This window comes from Hyperoodon ampullatus (assembly GCF_949752795.1).
Source record: "Hyperoodon ampullatus genome assembly, chromosome: 1".
Taxonomy (NCBI): Eukaryota; Metazoa; Chordata; class Mammalia; order Artiodactyla; family Ziphiidae; genus Hyperoodon; species Hyperoodon ampullatus.
In genome coordinates, this window is record NC_136914.1 from 204,599,423 (window position 1) to 204,617,086 (window position 17,664).

Below are 17,664 nucleotides of genomic sequence, written 5' to 3' on the forward strand. Positions count from 1 at the left end.
AATTTAATTTAATTAAAAATCACAGTGTGTACTTGCTAGTGCTGAAGACAAATGATTCCCCCTTCATGGGTCAAAAAATGAACTTGGGAGGAAATCAGAGTGAAGAAAGCCAGGTTTCTAACTTGCCAAGAATAGGAGACATCAGGGTTTAGATCCCAACTCAGACCTTGGACTGTCCTAATTTCTTTTGGGAAAAACTATGGTAACAACGTAGAATAAGGGATATATTTGCAGCAAATCTCTGAAACTGGAATAGTAATGCCCCTGTCTTGAAGTAGTTAAGAACACCTAGGACAGTGACTGGCACATAATAAATGCTCAGTAAATGGTGATTTTGATTATCAACCCCTGAAGGCAGGGATCACAATGTACCTAGATCTAAGTACAAAATAAAGTTGTTAACTGAATAACTGATAACCCAGCATGGCCCAACGAGAGCAGAAAGTGGCTTTCATGGAATAGACTTGGTGAAAGAAGAACAGAGAGACAACCTGAATTGGCAGAAAAAAAGTTGGCAAAAAATGACCATTGAAGGTTTTCAAAAACACTAGTGAATATAACCAATTTGTTAATAAAAAGAGAAAATGGAATCATATAAAATTCTCGGTTCAAAACCACAAAATACAAAAAAAAAGAGCAGAAGATGAAAATAGGATCAAAGAAAAAGGGCAACAAATAGAAAACAGTAACAAATGTGATAGGTATTAATCCAACTATACAATAATCACTTTGAATAACAGTAGTCTAAATAGACCAATTAAAAGGCAGAGATTGTCAAAGTGGATCAAAAAAACAAGGCAAACTGTATATTGTCTATAAGAAACCTATTTTCAATATAAAGACACATGTATATTAAAAATAAATAGATGGAGAAAAATATACCATGCTAACACTAATCTGAAGAAAGCAGGAGTAGTTATTTTAATCTTAGAACAAATTTCAAACTAAGGAAACTTATCAGGGATAAAGGAAGGCATTACATATGACAAATAAATCATTTCTCTAAGAAGATACAACACTCCTTAATAATTGCTTCATAACTTAACAACAGAGCATCAAACCACATGAGGCAAAAACTCATAACACTGCAAAGAGAAATAGATAAATCCACTATCATAGTTGGAGACTTCAACACTCCTCTATAAGAAATGGACAGATCCAGCAGGCAGAAAATTAGTAAAGACATAGTTGATTTCAACAAGACTTTCAATCAACTGGATAGTATATATATACTACTTCATCCAACAATAGCAGAATACAGATTCTTTTCAAACTCATACAGAACATTCACCAAGACAGACCACATTCTGGGCCATAACACAAAACCTTGACACATTTAAAATAATAGAAACTATACAATGTCTGCTCTCAGAACACATTGGCATTAAGCTAGAAATCAATAACAGAAAGAGAAACAGAAAATCCCAAAGTACATGGAGATTAAAAGTAACACATGGGTCATAGTAGAAGTCTTAAGAGAAACTTAAAAATTTTTGAACCAAATGAAAACAAAAACACAACCCGAACAAAATTTGTGGAATTCAATGAGAGAAGTACTTAGAGGGAAACTTATAGAATTGAGTGCATATATTAGAAAAGAAGAAAGAGCAAAATCTATCATCTATGCTATTCTAGGAAATCTGAATTTCTAGGAAACTGGAAAAAGAAGAGAAAGTTAAACCCAAAGTAAGCAGAAGAAAGAATAAGAGTTAGAGTAGAAATCAATGGAATGGAAAACAGGAAGTCAATGCAGAAAATCAATGAAACCAAAAGCTGGTTCTTTGAAAAGGTCAATAAAATTGATAAGCCTCTAGTTGGGCTAACTAAGAAAAAAAGAGAGAGGGCACAAATTACTAATATCAGAAATGAAAGAGGGAATATCACTACAGATCCCATGGACATTAAAGGGATAAAAAAGCAATGAACAATCTATGCCCCCAAATTTGATAACTTACATAAAATGGACCAATTCCAAGATAGGCACAATTTGCCAAAACTCACACCAGAAGAAACAGACAATCTGAATAGGTGTATATCTATTAAAGAATTTGAACCAATAATTAATAACCTTCCAAAATAGAAGCACTGGGCTCAGGTGGGTTCGCTAGTGAATTCCACTAAGGAAGGAATTATACCAATTCTCTACAATCTCTCTCGGAGGAGAAGCAGAGGTAATACTTTCCAACCCATTCTGTGAGGCAGGCATTACCCTAATACCAAAACTAGAAAAAGACATTACAAGAAAAGAAAACTACAGACCGTTATTTCTCATGAACATAGATGCAAATATCTTCAACAAAATATTAGCCAATAGAATCCAACAATGTATAAGAAGAATTATACATTGTGACCAAGTGGATTTATCCCAGGTATGCAAGGCTGGTTCAACATTCAAAAATCAATTAATGCAATCCATCATATCAAAAGACTAAAGAAGATCACATGATTATATCAATAGATGCAGAAAAAGCATTTGGCAAAATACAATATCTATGTTTGATAAAAATTCTCAGTAAACTAGGAATAGAGGGGAACTTTCCTAACTTGATAAAGATTATCTAGAAGAAATCTACAGTTAACATCATACTTAATGGTGAGAAACTTGAAGTGTTCCCACTAAGATCAGGTACAAGGCAAAGAATGTCCCTCCTCAACACTCCTTTTCAACATCATACTGGAAATACTAGCTAATATAGTAAGCTAAGAAAAGGAAATGAAAGTTATACAGATTGGGAAGGAAGAAATAAAACTGTCTTTGTTTGCTGATGACATGATTGTCTATGTAGAAAATCTGACCAAAAACTCCTGAAACTAACAAGTGATTATAGCAAGATCACAGGACATAAAGTTAACATACAAAAGTCAATTGATTTCCTATATGCTACATTGAACAATTGGAACTTGAAATTAAAAGCATGATGTCATTTACATTAGCACCCTGAAAAATGAAATATTTAGGCATAAATCTAATAAAATATGTACAAGATTTATATGAGGAAAACTCTGATGAACAAAATCAAAGAAGAACTAAAGAAATGGAGAACTATTTCATGTTCATGGATAGGAAGAGTCAATATTGTCAAGATGCCAGTTCTCCCCAACTTGATCTATAAATTCAATGCAATACCAGTCAAAATCCCAGCAAGTTATTTTGTGGATATTGACAAACTGATTTAAAGTTTATATGGAGAGGCAACACAATATTGAAGAAGAAGAACAAAGTTGGAGAACTGACACTACCTGACTTCAATGCTTACTATAATGCTACAATAATCAAGGCAGTGTGGTATTGGTGAGAGAATAGACAAATAGATCAGTAGAACAGAATGAAGACCCCAGAAATGGACTCACATATAGTCAATTGATATTTGACAAAGGAGTAAAGGCAATACAGTGGAGTAAAGATAGTTTTTCAACAAATGGTGTTGAACAACTGGACTCCTATGGGCAAAAAAATGAATCTGATGCTTACCTTTCAGAAAAATTAACTCAAAATGGATTACAGACCTAAATGTAAAATGCAAAACTATAAACTCCTAGAAGATAAAATAGGATAAAACTTAGATGACCTTGAGTATGCCTTCTTAGATACAACACCAAGGGCATGATCCATGAAGGAAATAATTAATAAGCTAAATTTCATTAAAATTAAAAGCTTGTGCTCTGTGAAAGACAACGTCAAGAGGATGAGAATACAAGCCACAGGCTGGGAAAAAATATTTGCAAAAGACACATCTGACCAAGGACCTGTATCTAAAATATGCAAAGAACTCTTAAAACTCAACAATAAGAAAATAAACAGACTGATTTCAAAATGATCCAAAGGCCTTGACACCTCACCAAAGAAGATATACAGATGGCAATAAACATACGAAAAGATGTCGCACGTTATATGTCATCAGAGGAATACAAAATAAAACAACAAAGAGGGGCTTACCTAGTGGCGCAGTGGGTGAGAGTCTGCCTGCCGATGCAGGGGACATGGGTTCGAGCCCTGGTCTGGCAGGATCCCACGTGCCGTGGAGCAACTGGGCCCGTGAGCCACAATTTCTGAGCCTGCACGTCTGGAGCCTGTGCTGCACAACAAGAGAGGCAACGATGGTGAGGGGCCTGCGCACCACGATGAAGAGCGGCCCCCCTTGCCACAGCTAGAGGACACCCTCGCACAGAAACGAAGACACAACACAGCCATAAATAAATAAATAAAGTAATTTAAAAAACAACAACAACAAAGAAATACCACTGCATACCTATTAGCATGGCCCAAACCCACACTGACAATACCAAATGCTGGCAAGGATGTAGAGCAAAAAGAATTCTCACTCATTGATGGTGGGAATGCAAAATGGTATAGCAACTCTGGATAACAATTTGACAGTTTCTTATAGAAAACTAAACACACTCTTAGCATATTATCTAGCAATTGTTCTCTTTGGTGTTTACCCAAAGGAGTTGAAAACTTATGTCCACACAGAATTCCACACATGGATGTTTATAGCAGCTTTATTCGTAATTGCCAAAACTTAGAAGCAACCAAGATGACGTTCAGTAGGTAAATGGATAAATAAACTGTGGTGCCTCCAGAAATGAACTATCATGTCATGAAAGGACATGGACGAAACTTGAATGCATATCACTGTGTGAGAGATGCCAGTCTGAAAAGGCTACAGACTGTGTGATTCCAAGTGTATGACATTCTGGAAAAGGCAAAAGAGTGGAGACTATAAAAAGATCAGTGGCTGCCAGGAGGGATGGGGGGTGATGCATAGGTGGAGCACAGAGAAGTTTTAAGGCAGCGAAAATACCCTGTATGATATCATAATGCTGAAGACTTGTCATCATACATTTGTCCAAACCCATAGAATATACAACACCAAGAATGAACCATAGTGTAAACTATGGACTTTGGGCGATTATGATGTGTCGATATAGGTTCATCCTTTGTAACAAATGTACCCCTCTAGTGGGAGATGTTGATAATGGGAGGGGCTATGCGTGTGTGGGTTCAGAGGGTACGTGGGGAATCTCTGTACCTTCTCCTCAATTTTGCTGAAAAACTTAAACTGCTCTAAAAAAATTAATGTTTTAATACAAGAAATATTAGTGACACCATCATTGACTAATTCTTAAGAATCTCAGGGATGAGGCTTGGGAAATTTGTCTTTTTTTTTTTAAATGCTCTTTGAGTGATTTTAAAATACAGTCAGGGATGAGGACCACACTGGTCTTAAAAAATAATCCTGAATTTGCTCTAATTTTCCTTGATTATATTGATTTCCGTGTGTAAATCAATGAACTTCCAGGGGTCTGAGATTTTCCTAAACCCTGAGGTATTGTAAGAAGCCTACCTAAATAGGGATTTACAAGTTGGTACCTTCTAATTGGTTTGTCTTACTGGTCAGAAATATGTTGGGGTTTCTAATTTCCGAGTGAGAAGGGAAAGTGAGATGAATGGTAGGAAGAGCCCTCACCATGGGCCAGTCTCATGCTGAGTATCCAATGTCTGTGACCTCAGTTAATTATCACAATAACCCTTTGAAGTGGGTCCTATTGTGCAGATGGAGATTAGTGATAGACAGGAAAACAAGTGGTTAAGTGTGTCTTGAAACATTGGCGGAAGCATCCTAGGAGAGATCTGGTTGGGGGCCAGCCTCCTGTGGTTCAGACAGAGCCTGGAGGGTGGCGAGGGCATCCAGTGGGTGTTTGCTCAGCCCTCCAGATTCCCATCCAGAATCCCATCCAGGTGTGAGGGGAGCACAATTGGCTAATTAAGCTGAAAGCAGCGTTAAGGAGCCCAGGGAGGAAATCAAGACATCTGTTCCCCTCAGCTCATCAACTGGCTCCTTTGTGTTGCTCCTTTGTAAGAATGGGTCCCCCTCCTCTCAGCTGAAGGCCAGCATGGAGGGAGGGTGAAGGCAGTTAGCGGGAGCTGCGGTGAGCACCTCTCTTCTCTTCCCTTCTCTCTGTGCTCTCCAGGGCTGAACCTTTTACTTAATATCCACCTCTGGTGGAGCCAGTCCCATTTCTGTCTGGGGACAGCGTGCAGATCCCCAATCCCCGCCCTTTCTACTTCATTTATTTGTTTAGTTTTATCCTGTAAGGAGAGCTACTTCTACTGCCCCATCCAAGTGGGGGGAATAAAGGCTACGATCTGGTTACCGAGGGTGATAAACAAAATGAAATGCTGATGAAACCCCTGCATTTGGCCTCATGTGCTTGGGGAACTCAGGTGCAAGGCACCATTCAGCTCTTCTCAGGGACAACGGGTACAAAAGCCAAAGGAAGTTCAAAATCATTGGTTTATTCGGTTTGTAGTGAAGTCAGAGACTGGACACACACGGTCATTAATATTCAGTGTGTTCTCAGCCCCCTCTGTCACCCGGCTGGGGACCAAGAGAGGAGGCCAGAGGAAAGGTAACTGACATTCACATATTGAACATTTAGCAAAAACCATTCAGTGAACCATCAGTTCTATATCTTCTTATTTGTATTATTGTTGTTAATAAAAGCTAATATTTACAGAGTGTTTATATATTCCAGGCACTATTCTAAGTACCTTTTAATTCTCACCTATTTTTAAAAATTGAAGTATAGTTGATGTATAGTATTATATGTTATAGGTGTACAATATAGTGATTCCCAATTTTAAAGGTTATACTCCACTTATAGTTATTATAAAATATTGGCTATATTCCCTGTGCTGTACAATATATCCTTGTAGCTTAGTTTACTCACCCAAGAGTCTGAATTTGCATCAGTTCTCTTACTCCAAACGACGTTTGACTCTTCTGTTCACGGTTGGGTTCCCAGTGCCTAGAACAGCCGCCTGGCATGATAACTGCCTGTTGGATGGGTGAATTCCAAAGCCCCTTACTTTCTGCTCCTCATCTTGACTATAGCCTTCAGAGCTGTCCCAGCAGGAAGGCACCGGGTCCTCCAGGGAGCCGTCTATCACCCAGGCCTGCCCCAACACCCCTGTGAGACTCTCCCTATGGGCAGTTTCCAGACCTGACTTTCACTGCCTGCAGTATATCTTTCAATTTGGAAGATATGCAAGGAAATAAGTGAAATAAAGGTATGCCAATGAAATAAAAGCTCACCCAAGCTTTATGAATTTTAATCTTCAGAAATACCCAGAAACCACTATAATTTAATGTTTCCACCAAGGTCCAGAAAGTGTGCAAATATATCTACTAAAACTAAATTAGTTTTTCACAACCGGTAGGCTTCTGTGATGTCCTGAGTCACTGACACATCAAAAGAAAGATATATTAAAGGAGATGAAAAAGAAACATTTTATTCTTTGTATAACTCAGCGTACATCACACCTGATCACTAAGGGAAGGGACAGTTTTTGTTTGTTTCAGGGTTTCCTTATGCTCTGTTGGTGGCTGTTTAGATGATGGTATATTGTACACATCCTGCAAAGCCCTGTGACATTTGGCATCAGCTGCCTGTCACCACCACCCACTCCTCTTCCAAAGCCATGGGTGTCTGGGGATGCACGGGCACAGTGCCTGGTGCTTGGTAAGGCCTCGAAAACTATCTCTGGAATTCAGGTTGAAGAGGTCAGCAGGTAAAGGGCTCTTTGGAGAGCACCCATGTGCCCTTCTCCTGCCCCTGGACCTGCTGCCCTTTGCTTTTACGTGAGGCCAGCCTCCCCTCTTCCCCCGCACTCTCCCCCGCCCTCTGGAGCCTAGCACTTGCTGCTTATTGAGTCTGTCAGCATTTCCCCCATGGAGCTTAGACTGACTAATTAGTCTTCGCAGCCTGATTGCTGAAGCCACAGAGCACAACCAGGCCAGCATTTTTTCACATGGCATCTGCTGAGGAAAAGCAAGGCCAAGCCCTTAACCCAATCTTGTCAACTCTGCAGGTACAGGCGGGTCTATGTTGTATGGGCACCTATAGACGTGTGTGTAGGTGAATGTGGGCACATACTCCCATTGGCTTGAGGGATATGGGGTGTGAGTTCTTCTCGTGGAACCAGTAGATACTTCCCTGGATGGTCAGGGCTGGTTGGAATCCTTGGAAAAATTTAAGCCCAGGGCTTCCCTGGTGGCGCAGTGGTTGAGAGTCCGCCTGCCGATGCAGGGGACACGGATTCGTGCCCCGATCCGGGAAGATCCCACATGCCGTGGAGCGGCTGGGCCCGTGAGCCATGGCCGCTGAGCCTGCGCGTCCGGAGCCTGTGCTCCGCAACGGGAGAGGCCACTAGAGTGAGAGGCCCGCGTACCACAAAAAAAAAAAAAAAAAAATTTAAGCCGACAATTCTCATCAATATGGAGGATAATTTAGGGTGAAGGTGGCATGGGGTAACTGAAACTATTGCCCTCATTTTGATGCAAATTTTATTAAAATTTTTTTTGCCATCTAACTTGGGCTTTTGGTTTGAAAGAAATCATGGTCAGTCAAAAAAAAAGTCATGATGGACATCAGATGATTCTTTCTGTCTCTCACATGCATTTAATGTATGTTTCCTCAGGCCACTGCAGCATGAGGTTTAAGGCAGGTCATGTCATCAGTAATCTCCTATCTTTCCTAGCTCGCACCCCCTCCTGCTAATGCAGGACCCTGATCCTTGCCAAAAACCCCCCAGGTGTTCCTGGTGTGCGCTGGGGTGTCCCGTGAGAGCTCACAAACGAGCTTGGTCAGCTGCTGCAGGTTTCTGCTGGGCGCTGCTGCCCCTGGGCCAACTGTGTGCGCGTCTCTGCTGGACGTTGCCATGTCCACAGGGCACTGCCCCTGCTTGCCACCTCTACCCCATCTCCCATGGGGCACCACAATCTCCCTGCATGAACACATGCCCTCCCGAGGCATGACTAATGCCCTGGGGAACTTTGGAGGTGCTCATGCATGGCGGTCTGGGGTACAGTTGGAGGGAATTGCTGTCTCCTCTCTGTGCACCCCCAAAGCCATCCTGTCGGCAGCTGCTGCCTCGAAGAGTAGTCCGGCATCGGGCTTTTCAATGTTTATTTAAGGTCCTCTCTCCCCAGGCGATCAGGGTAGTGTGAGGTTAGAATCTGGGCAATGGGTTCAAACTGACTGGCATTTAAAACCTAACTCTCCCGTTCAGTAGCCGTCTATGCTAGAGAAAGTTCTTTCCTTCTTTGGGCTTCAACACCTTCCTGTGTGAAATAGTAGTAAAACAGTCCCTGACTCAGGATTGTTTAAAGGCTAAATGAGCTAATGCATGCAAAACTCCGTGTATGTAGTAATGCTCTGTAATGTTAGCCGATATAAATTAGCTAATAGGCCCAAATGATACAGCATAAGGGCCAGGCAAGAACAGGGCCAGGTGACAGATTCTATATTATCAGCAGAATTAGGCCTCATCTCTCACCTTGAGGACTTGATATTGGGTCATGTTTCCTTATATCCCTCTTCCCTTAGGAAGTTCTCTGCCAGGAGGCTTTCTCAGTCTTTATAATGACCTCCTAAATTGAATCACCAATTCTTCAAACATTCCAAAATATGTTGAGTTCCAGTGTTGATACAGCCTAGCTTCAAGATGGGACCATGCTGTCTCCTGCTTCCCGTTCATTTGATTGTATCTGTTTGTCTGTCTATCTATCTATGCACCTAAGCAAATACGTAGTTATAAGCTATTTGTTGTATATATATGTATGTAGAGCTATTTGCTATATATGTGTGTATATATACATATATATATATATACACACACACATTTGTGTGTGTATTCTAACACACATGTACACACGTACATACGCACACACATATAATTGCAGCTACTGAGTGCTTTGACTTTGTAGCTTAAAAATCTCCCCTGTGGACAGTTATGCAGTACACTCTATGAGAAGATGCTGATGAAAGACTTGGTTCCCCAGGCTCAAGAAGATTTATCTGAATGGGGCAACAGGGAACTTGGAAGATCTAGTGTGAGAACAAATGCATAATCTACCATATCATGGAGGAGAGAGGTTTTCCAGAACAATCTGTGAGAGCCATTGTAAATACACTGATGTTCCCCGAAAGCAGGAGTCTCCAGCAGACCCAGTTTGGCTCCAACTTTCCTGTTAATGAGCACGTTTTTATTCCCTTCCATTCCCCAGTTCCTCTGCCACATGATGGAACTTTCTACCATTTCAATGACCTGTGATGCTATTGAAGGAATTAACTGGCTCAGGTTAATGGTGAACCCAGACAGCATAGGACTTTGGTTTTGGGTGTGGGATTTGGGTATCTCCTGGGATTACTGATGTTTTGAAGTCTTCAGCAGACTAGGGTATGTGATGTAAACATGCCCTAGAATCTCTTCCTACATCTTTTTCTCAATCCTTGCCTGAAGCTCAGGTGCTGTCCTACTTGCAGAGGCTGACAGTTCTGACTGAGGTCTGGTCTAAGTCGAGAATGGTCCAGAGAAGTGATTGTGTCTTCTAAAACATGTTTCCATCCTTTTTCCCACCCCGGATTGACACTGTATGGCTGCTTGACACTCTCCCATTCGCATTCTAGATGAGACAGGCCATGGTATATGCAATTCCTTTGGTACCACATGCAATTCTATTCCTTCTGTCCTCCCCAAGGAAGCCTATGGGTAGGTGTTCTGAAGGATCCTTGAGAAAATTCTACAAAGGATTTTAAGTCCCTGGCAATGGTCATGTGATAGATTTTTCTTTTCTAAAGGGTATTAATAAAGGATTCTAATAAATTAGGACCATTGTTCTTAATCAAGGTAGCCCGAGGCCACTGCATCTTATAAGTTATGTGCCTAAATGCTTTGAACGAGAAAAGAAAACTTCTACACATCTTGTGCTTGAGTCTCATGTTTAGGCAAAATTTTACATATACACACACATGGGTATGTGCACACATACACACACATCTTCTAATAGATAAAGAAAAAGTAGTCCCTTTGTATTTTTAAAACAAAGCAGAATGCTGTAATATAACTTCATCATGGGGTTTGCTCCCCTTTAGGGACCCATAATCTTTTTTTCTTTTTTTTAAATAGATTTTATTTATTTATTTATTTATTTATTTATTTATTTTTGGCTGCATTAGGTCTTCGTTGCTCTGCGCGGGCTTTCTCTAGTTGCGGTGAGCGGGGCTACTCTTCATATCGGTGTGCAGGCTTCTCACTGCGGTGGCTTCTCTTGTTGCAGAGCACGGGCTCTAGGCGCGCGGGCTTCAGCAGTTGTGGCTTGCGGGCTCTAGAGCGCATGCTCAGTAGTTGTGGCACATGGGCTCAGTTGCTCCATGGCATGTGGGATCTTCCCGGACCAGAGCTCAAACCCGTGTCCCCTGCACTGGCAGGCAGATGCCCAAACACTGCACCACCAGGGAAGCCCTAGGGGCCCATAATCTTTTCCTGGGATCCCCAGATTGAATGTCTACAGGAGTTGGGCAGAGGACTGTGGTAAGATATTGGGGAATGGTACACATTCCACATCTAAAGGCAGTCAAAGTCAAAACTTAAAAAACTGCTGGCCAGGCATGGATGGGTTCTTCTGAGCAGGTACGCACCAGGCTCTCGGAACCCCACCTTGACCTACTGCCGGGCACCTTGGGCTCTCCTGCCCCTGATCTCTCCTTCCTCTGCCCCCCACCCATGCTGGGTGTCTGCAGTATTCTGGTTCTTTCACCACATTATCTTGTACAGTTAGTTTGTTCAATTTGGCTTTGAGCTCTTCACATGCTGGGGCAGGCAGATGTGAACTTAAATTTGAACTCCACCAATTCCTGGCTATATGGCCTGGCTGTTAAAACTTTCCTGGTGTGTAAAACTGGAATCATGATATCTCGTTCATGAGTTGTTTAAGGACACGATAATATATGGCATTTAGCACAGTGCATATTCCATGGGTTTAATAAATGCTAGTTATTATTGTTGTTATTGATATTTACCATTCATTCCTTCATCAGACATTGTCCTCTGTGTCTGTGCATCCCTGTTCACAGACCCACAGTCAGAGCACAGCATGTGTTAGCTGAATGAATCAAGTCAAAGGGAACAAATTCCTCCTGAGGTCATGGGATACAGCATGAGTCAGCACTCATCTACTTGGGTCAAAAGCAGGATCTAGGCTTGGAGTATCCTAGTGGGAGCTGGGATTTGGGGAGCAGGCATCAGGTAGGGCTAGCTAGCTGGGGACTGGGCCCATCTGTGTCCTTGACTTCCTTCTGAGTCCCACCTTGACTACTCTCCAGATCGCAGAGGACCCCTCACATCCATGCACGGTCAGGGTCACCTCTGCACACCTCTGTGCCTGCAGGGTGGACTGTCACATAACCCTGAGCCTAAGTATTGGAAGACAGAGGCCATGGCCATTTAAATGCCCTGAGCATTTCAATCTCTTGTCTATTCTCATGGAAACCCTGGGTGGATGCATGGGGCCGGACAGCTCTTGGGTCTTTTGTCATGCCTCTCAAATGCCTGCAGTGACCCCCAGAACCTGCTCAAGCAGCAGTGCCCACCTCTTTCAGAGCAGCCTTCTATTGGCAGCCAATACCTCTACCTTCAGCCCTCCCTTTTCTTTCTTTCTCTGCTAATGATTTTTGTAGTTAATGAGATTTTCCCCCCTCTTCTCTAATTACAAGACTCAGGCATCAATTTAGTAACCATCCAGCTCTCTGCTTATACACCACTGGGCTCCTCAGCTCTTCCTCCCAAAGTTCTTCCATGACCCTTTTATTTTTCACTGCTGCAGCAAACGAAGTATGTCTTGGAGAAGATGGTTATTTTCCTAATAAGGGTCTCAGTACTTGAAGAGACACTGCTGTCGAATGTGAATAATTAACAAAGACATTGTTGGGATCCTTGGCCTTAAGACCAAGTGTCTGGCAGCTCAGTTAATGCTCATCTGAAGTTGTCTAATATTCTGTGGGGTTTTCTCACTGTTAAAATGGAAACTAATAGTAATGATGGCTGCAAGGGATAACCCCTGCTTGTCAGTCATACTGATCACCGAACTCTGCATCTCAATCGATGTATTAAGTCCTTCCTGATCATTTGTTGAACTCAGTATTGTGCTGTTTGCTCTAGGGAAGTGGCTAGGGGAGCTTTAAAAGAATAGATACTTGCTCCATCCCAGGATCTCTGGGCATGTAAAGCTATGCAACAGACTCCAATATGCAGCCAGGGTTGAGAACCACGGCTTTGGGGGAAAGGGAGGAGACTGTGTTCCTCGCCTTCTGGAAGTGTAGTAGTGTTCAGAGAGTTTCTGTTATGTGCTACACAATGCTGGGCACTCTTGTAGCCATTATCTCACCTTCTTAGTTCTTTACCTGGACTGAGTATCTTAAATTCTAAGCACAGATGCAGATTCTGAGGCTCAGAATCAAAGTTAGACAGCCAGGGACTGGCAGGACTAGCTTCAAACCTAAATCTCTCTGGCTACAAAACCCACACCTTTTGCATCCTATCAAGCTATTTATGCCAGGACAAGACACAGGGCCATGTATAATTAAATGCCACATCCTTTTTTTTTAAATTTTTTAATTTATTTATTTTATTTATTTATTGTTGGCTGTGTTGGGTCTTCGTTGCTGCGCACGGGCTCTCTCTAGTTGCGGCGAGCTGGGGCTACTCTTCATTGTGGTGTGCGTGCTTCTCATTGCTGTGGCTTCTCTTGTTGCGGAGCATGGGCCCTAGGTGCGTGGACTTCAGTAGTTGTGGCACGTGGGCTCAGTAGTTGTGGCTTGCGGGCTCTAGAGCGCAGGCTCAGTAGTTGTGGCACACAGGCTTAGTTGCTCCGCGACATGTGGAATCTTCCCGTACCAGGGCTCGAACCTGTGTCCCCAGCATTGGCAGGCGGATTCTTAACCATTGCGCCACCAGGGAAATCCCAAATGCCACATCCTTGATTTGGGTTCAGTATTCATTTAGAAGAGAGAGGGGGAGATGAGTAGGGTTTGGAGAATTCAGCCACGATTTTGCTGAGAAGGTGAGTTTAAAGTGGGACTTGACAGATCCCTGTGACAAACTTAGAAAGCATAAGCCGATAGTGCTTCTTTTGTTCCTGGGCAAAAATGAGAGCAATTTCCCAGGTTTAGCTTATATTTTCATTATAAACAGGTGTGTGTTGGGGGGAGGATGATGGATGGAGTGGACAACTTACTACCCATTCTGGGCCTCCTGGAATTTGTGATCCTCTAGGGGGTCATTTGCATCCTCAGCTTTGCAGGTTTAGAACTTCACCTTTTTGTATTGGCCAAGCATTGAGGTTTGGGGATATGAATTTGCTGTGGCCAAACAGGACTCTGTTCCCAGGGGACCGAGACCTGTAGTGGAGTGCTGATGTGGAACTTTACAGCAAAAGGCCTCTCCAGCCTCATGCACCTGCAGGGGACATTGCCTTCTGGGGTGAGTGGGGAGCAGTGCTTGAGAAAACCCCAATCGTACATCAGAATATTGCCTGGGGACCCCAGAAAAGGAGCAAAGGGGGTTGGATATTCTCCAGGAATATTGTCTCCTCTTTATCCTGAAGATACTTTCGCTGCATTCAGAAGTGTCTGTTATTAAAATCAGACCAGCCATTCACTTGGGCAGGGATACCTCAAAACATGATTTCTTTTGTCTTTCTGCTCTCCATCCAATACATTATGACAACTTTGTCAAGGTAATTTGTAATTAAACTTGTCTCATTGATTTTTTAAAATCTCCTTAATAGGTTTTTTTTTTATTGTGGTACAATATACATAACAGCAAAACTTACCATTTTAACCATTTTTAAGTGTACAGTGCCGTGGCTTTAAATACATTCACGTTGCTCTGCAACCATTGCCATCACCCATCTCCAGAACTTTTTCATCTTCCCCAACTGGAACTCTGTCCCCATGAAATGCTAACTGCTGGCCTCCCCCTTGCCCCGCCTCTTGCATTTTTGATGGGACTTGAGACACCCTAGGAAATATCTCAAGTGTATATAAATCTGATCTGCGATCGTGTTTAAGTCGAGTCCTAGATCTCCCCTTCACAGATTCTGATTCTGCAGGTCTGGAGTGAGGTCTGGGGGCCTGAGTTTCTGTGATTCTGATGCAGGAGGCCAATGGATCTTAGAGTTTGGGAGGATGTTCTCTCCATCCTGGTCCATCCACCAACACTCCCCGAGCCCTAAGAGGCCACCTCCACCTAACACTCCTCCTTGACTGGTGAGTAATGGAGTGATGCTTCCTGGGCAAAGGATCCAGAGGTGTGATTCCTCTAGAAAAATCTGAGCTCCTTGAGTCTATGCGTGTGGATACAGATGTTCATATTTATCTATCTACTCTGTTCAGTCAGTTGTTCTCAGAGTGGGGTCCCTGGGCCAGCAGCATGAGTATCACCTGGGAAACTGCTACAAGTGCAAGTTCTTGGGTCTCATGCCTGACCTACTGAAACTCTGGGATGAGACCCAAAAATCTGTGTTTGAATAAGTCCTCCAGATTGTTCTGATGCACAGCAATGGGTGAGAACTGCTGCTTTAAATGCACTAATTTAACCCTCACAAGAGCGCAGAGAGAACCTCCATCAAAGAGAAGACAAGGAACCTTAGCAAGGTTTAAAGATAAGGGGGTTGACTAGGTCCCCTCAAAAATCCCGATGCCAACTGATTTGGGGGCTCTTGGGATCCTGGCAGATAGTACTCTTGTACACTTCTTTGCATTTCTAGCAACCAGCTGCTACATATAGAGAAGGGTCCCCAGGCCTCTGCAAACACAGAGGACAAAGAGGGCAGAGAAGCGTGCAAGTGGGAGTAAAGGGCTTGGTGTCAGGGGGGCTGTCTGTGCAAAAAGCAGCCAGGAAGCCTCTTTGCACACAGCTTCCCTTTGTCCCATATTTAGCCTGCTTGCCCTCCCCAGAGGGGATCCATGGCTTCCTTTGGCATCGGCAGCTGTCTGTGCTCTGCACGAGGCGGCAGCTGAGGATCTGCTTGGGAAGTGTCATCACTCGGGGCGGGCATGCTCTGTGTGCAGCGGCATGAGGGGGGCACAGAAGGCCAGCTGTTGGCTCCGGGACCCGCAAAGATTGGCGCCGGCTCCATTTGGTCTTGGTTGCTGCTTCCCGCAACCTCAGGGAACTGCTGTGCTTGCCGCTTGTATGCCAGCTGTTTAGGGCGCCTCCGAACAAGCATAAAATCCTCACTAGTTGTTTTCTTTTTCCTTTAAAGTTTGCTTTGATTAGTGTGAAGTTTGCTAATGGAAAATCAACTTGTCTTTCTGACTCTGGCTCTGGCAGAGAGGCTGCCGGGCATTGGATTATTGTCTTACATTTTCTCCTGGTCCAGCCTGAGGTTCAGATGAGCAATGGTGAACTCATCCATCAATACTAGGGGCTCCTGCTCTGTGCTGGGCAAGGCTCTAGGTGGTGGGGATACAATATGCAGACAGACCCTGCCCTCATGGAGCTTACCTTTTTTTTTTTTTTTTTTTGTGGTACGCGGACCTCTCACTGCTGTGGCCTCTCCCGTTGAGGAGCACAGGCTCCAGACGTGCAGGCTCAGCGGCCGTGGCTCACGGGCCCAGCCTCTCCGCGGCATGTGGGATCTTCCCAGACTGGGGCACGAACCCATGTCCCCTGCATTGGCAGGCGGACTCTCAACCACTGCGCCACCAGGGAAGCCCGAGCTTATCTTTTAGAGGCAGACTTTCTTGTGTATTTGTGATAGATGGTATGAAGATAGTGAAACAGAGATTTGGTATCAAGTGTCTATTGCTGCATGATATGCCATCCTAAAACTCCACGGTTTAGAGCAAACATTATTCAGTTTGCTCACAGTTCTACCATCAGGGTTGAACTCGGCAGGGTGGTTCTTTTGCTAACCTTGCTGATGGTCCCTGTGTGGCTGCATTCATCCGGCAGGTTGGCAGTGTCTGGCATCAGCCAGATCAGATCCCCTCCCTCAACCCGCGTGTGGTCTCAGGGTATCTCCCTCTACATGTGGCTTCTCCACCTAGGCTTTTAGGAGCGGAGCTGGACTTCTTACACAAGGGCTCCAGCCTTCCACAAGCACAAAAGTGGAAGTTGCCAGGCCTCCTTAAGGCACAGCAGCACCTCTGTCACATTCTTTGGCTGAAACAAGTCACAGGACCAGCCTAGGTTCAAGGGAATTTGACTGTGTAAGGTACAGATCGCTGGAGGCATGATGGATTGGGGACCGCCATTTAAAGGGCTGTCCCAGAGATGCTAGACTAGATGGTGGGTGGTTAGACGGATCAGGCAGGAGTGGGAATGGCAGGTGGGCTGGCAGGGGAAGGCGTCTCTGAAGAAGTGACATTTTGGCTGAGGCCTCCCTGACTGTTCAGGTGAAGAACTGAAGGATGAGCATTCCAGTCAGGGCAGAATGACTTTCTCTGCCATAAAAGTGCCCTCCTCATAAAGACGTAGATGTAGAGAATGGACTTGAGGACCTGGGGAGGGGGAAGGGTAAGCTGGGACGAAGTGAGAGAGTGGCATGGACATATATACACTACCAAATGTGAAATAGATAGCTAGTGGGAAGCAGCCGCATAGCACAGGGAGATCAGCTCAGTGGTTTGTGACCACCTAGAGGGGTGGGATAGGGAGGGTGGGAGGGAGACGCAAGAGGGAGGAGATATGGGGATATATGTATATGTATAACTGATTCACTTTGTTATACAGCAGAAACTAACACACCATTGTAAAGCAATTATACTCCAATAAAGATGTTAAAAAAAAAATAAAAGAAACACAGGGATGAA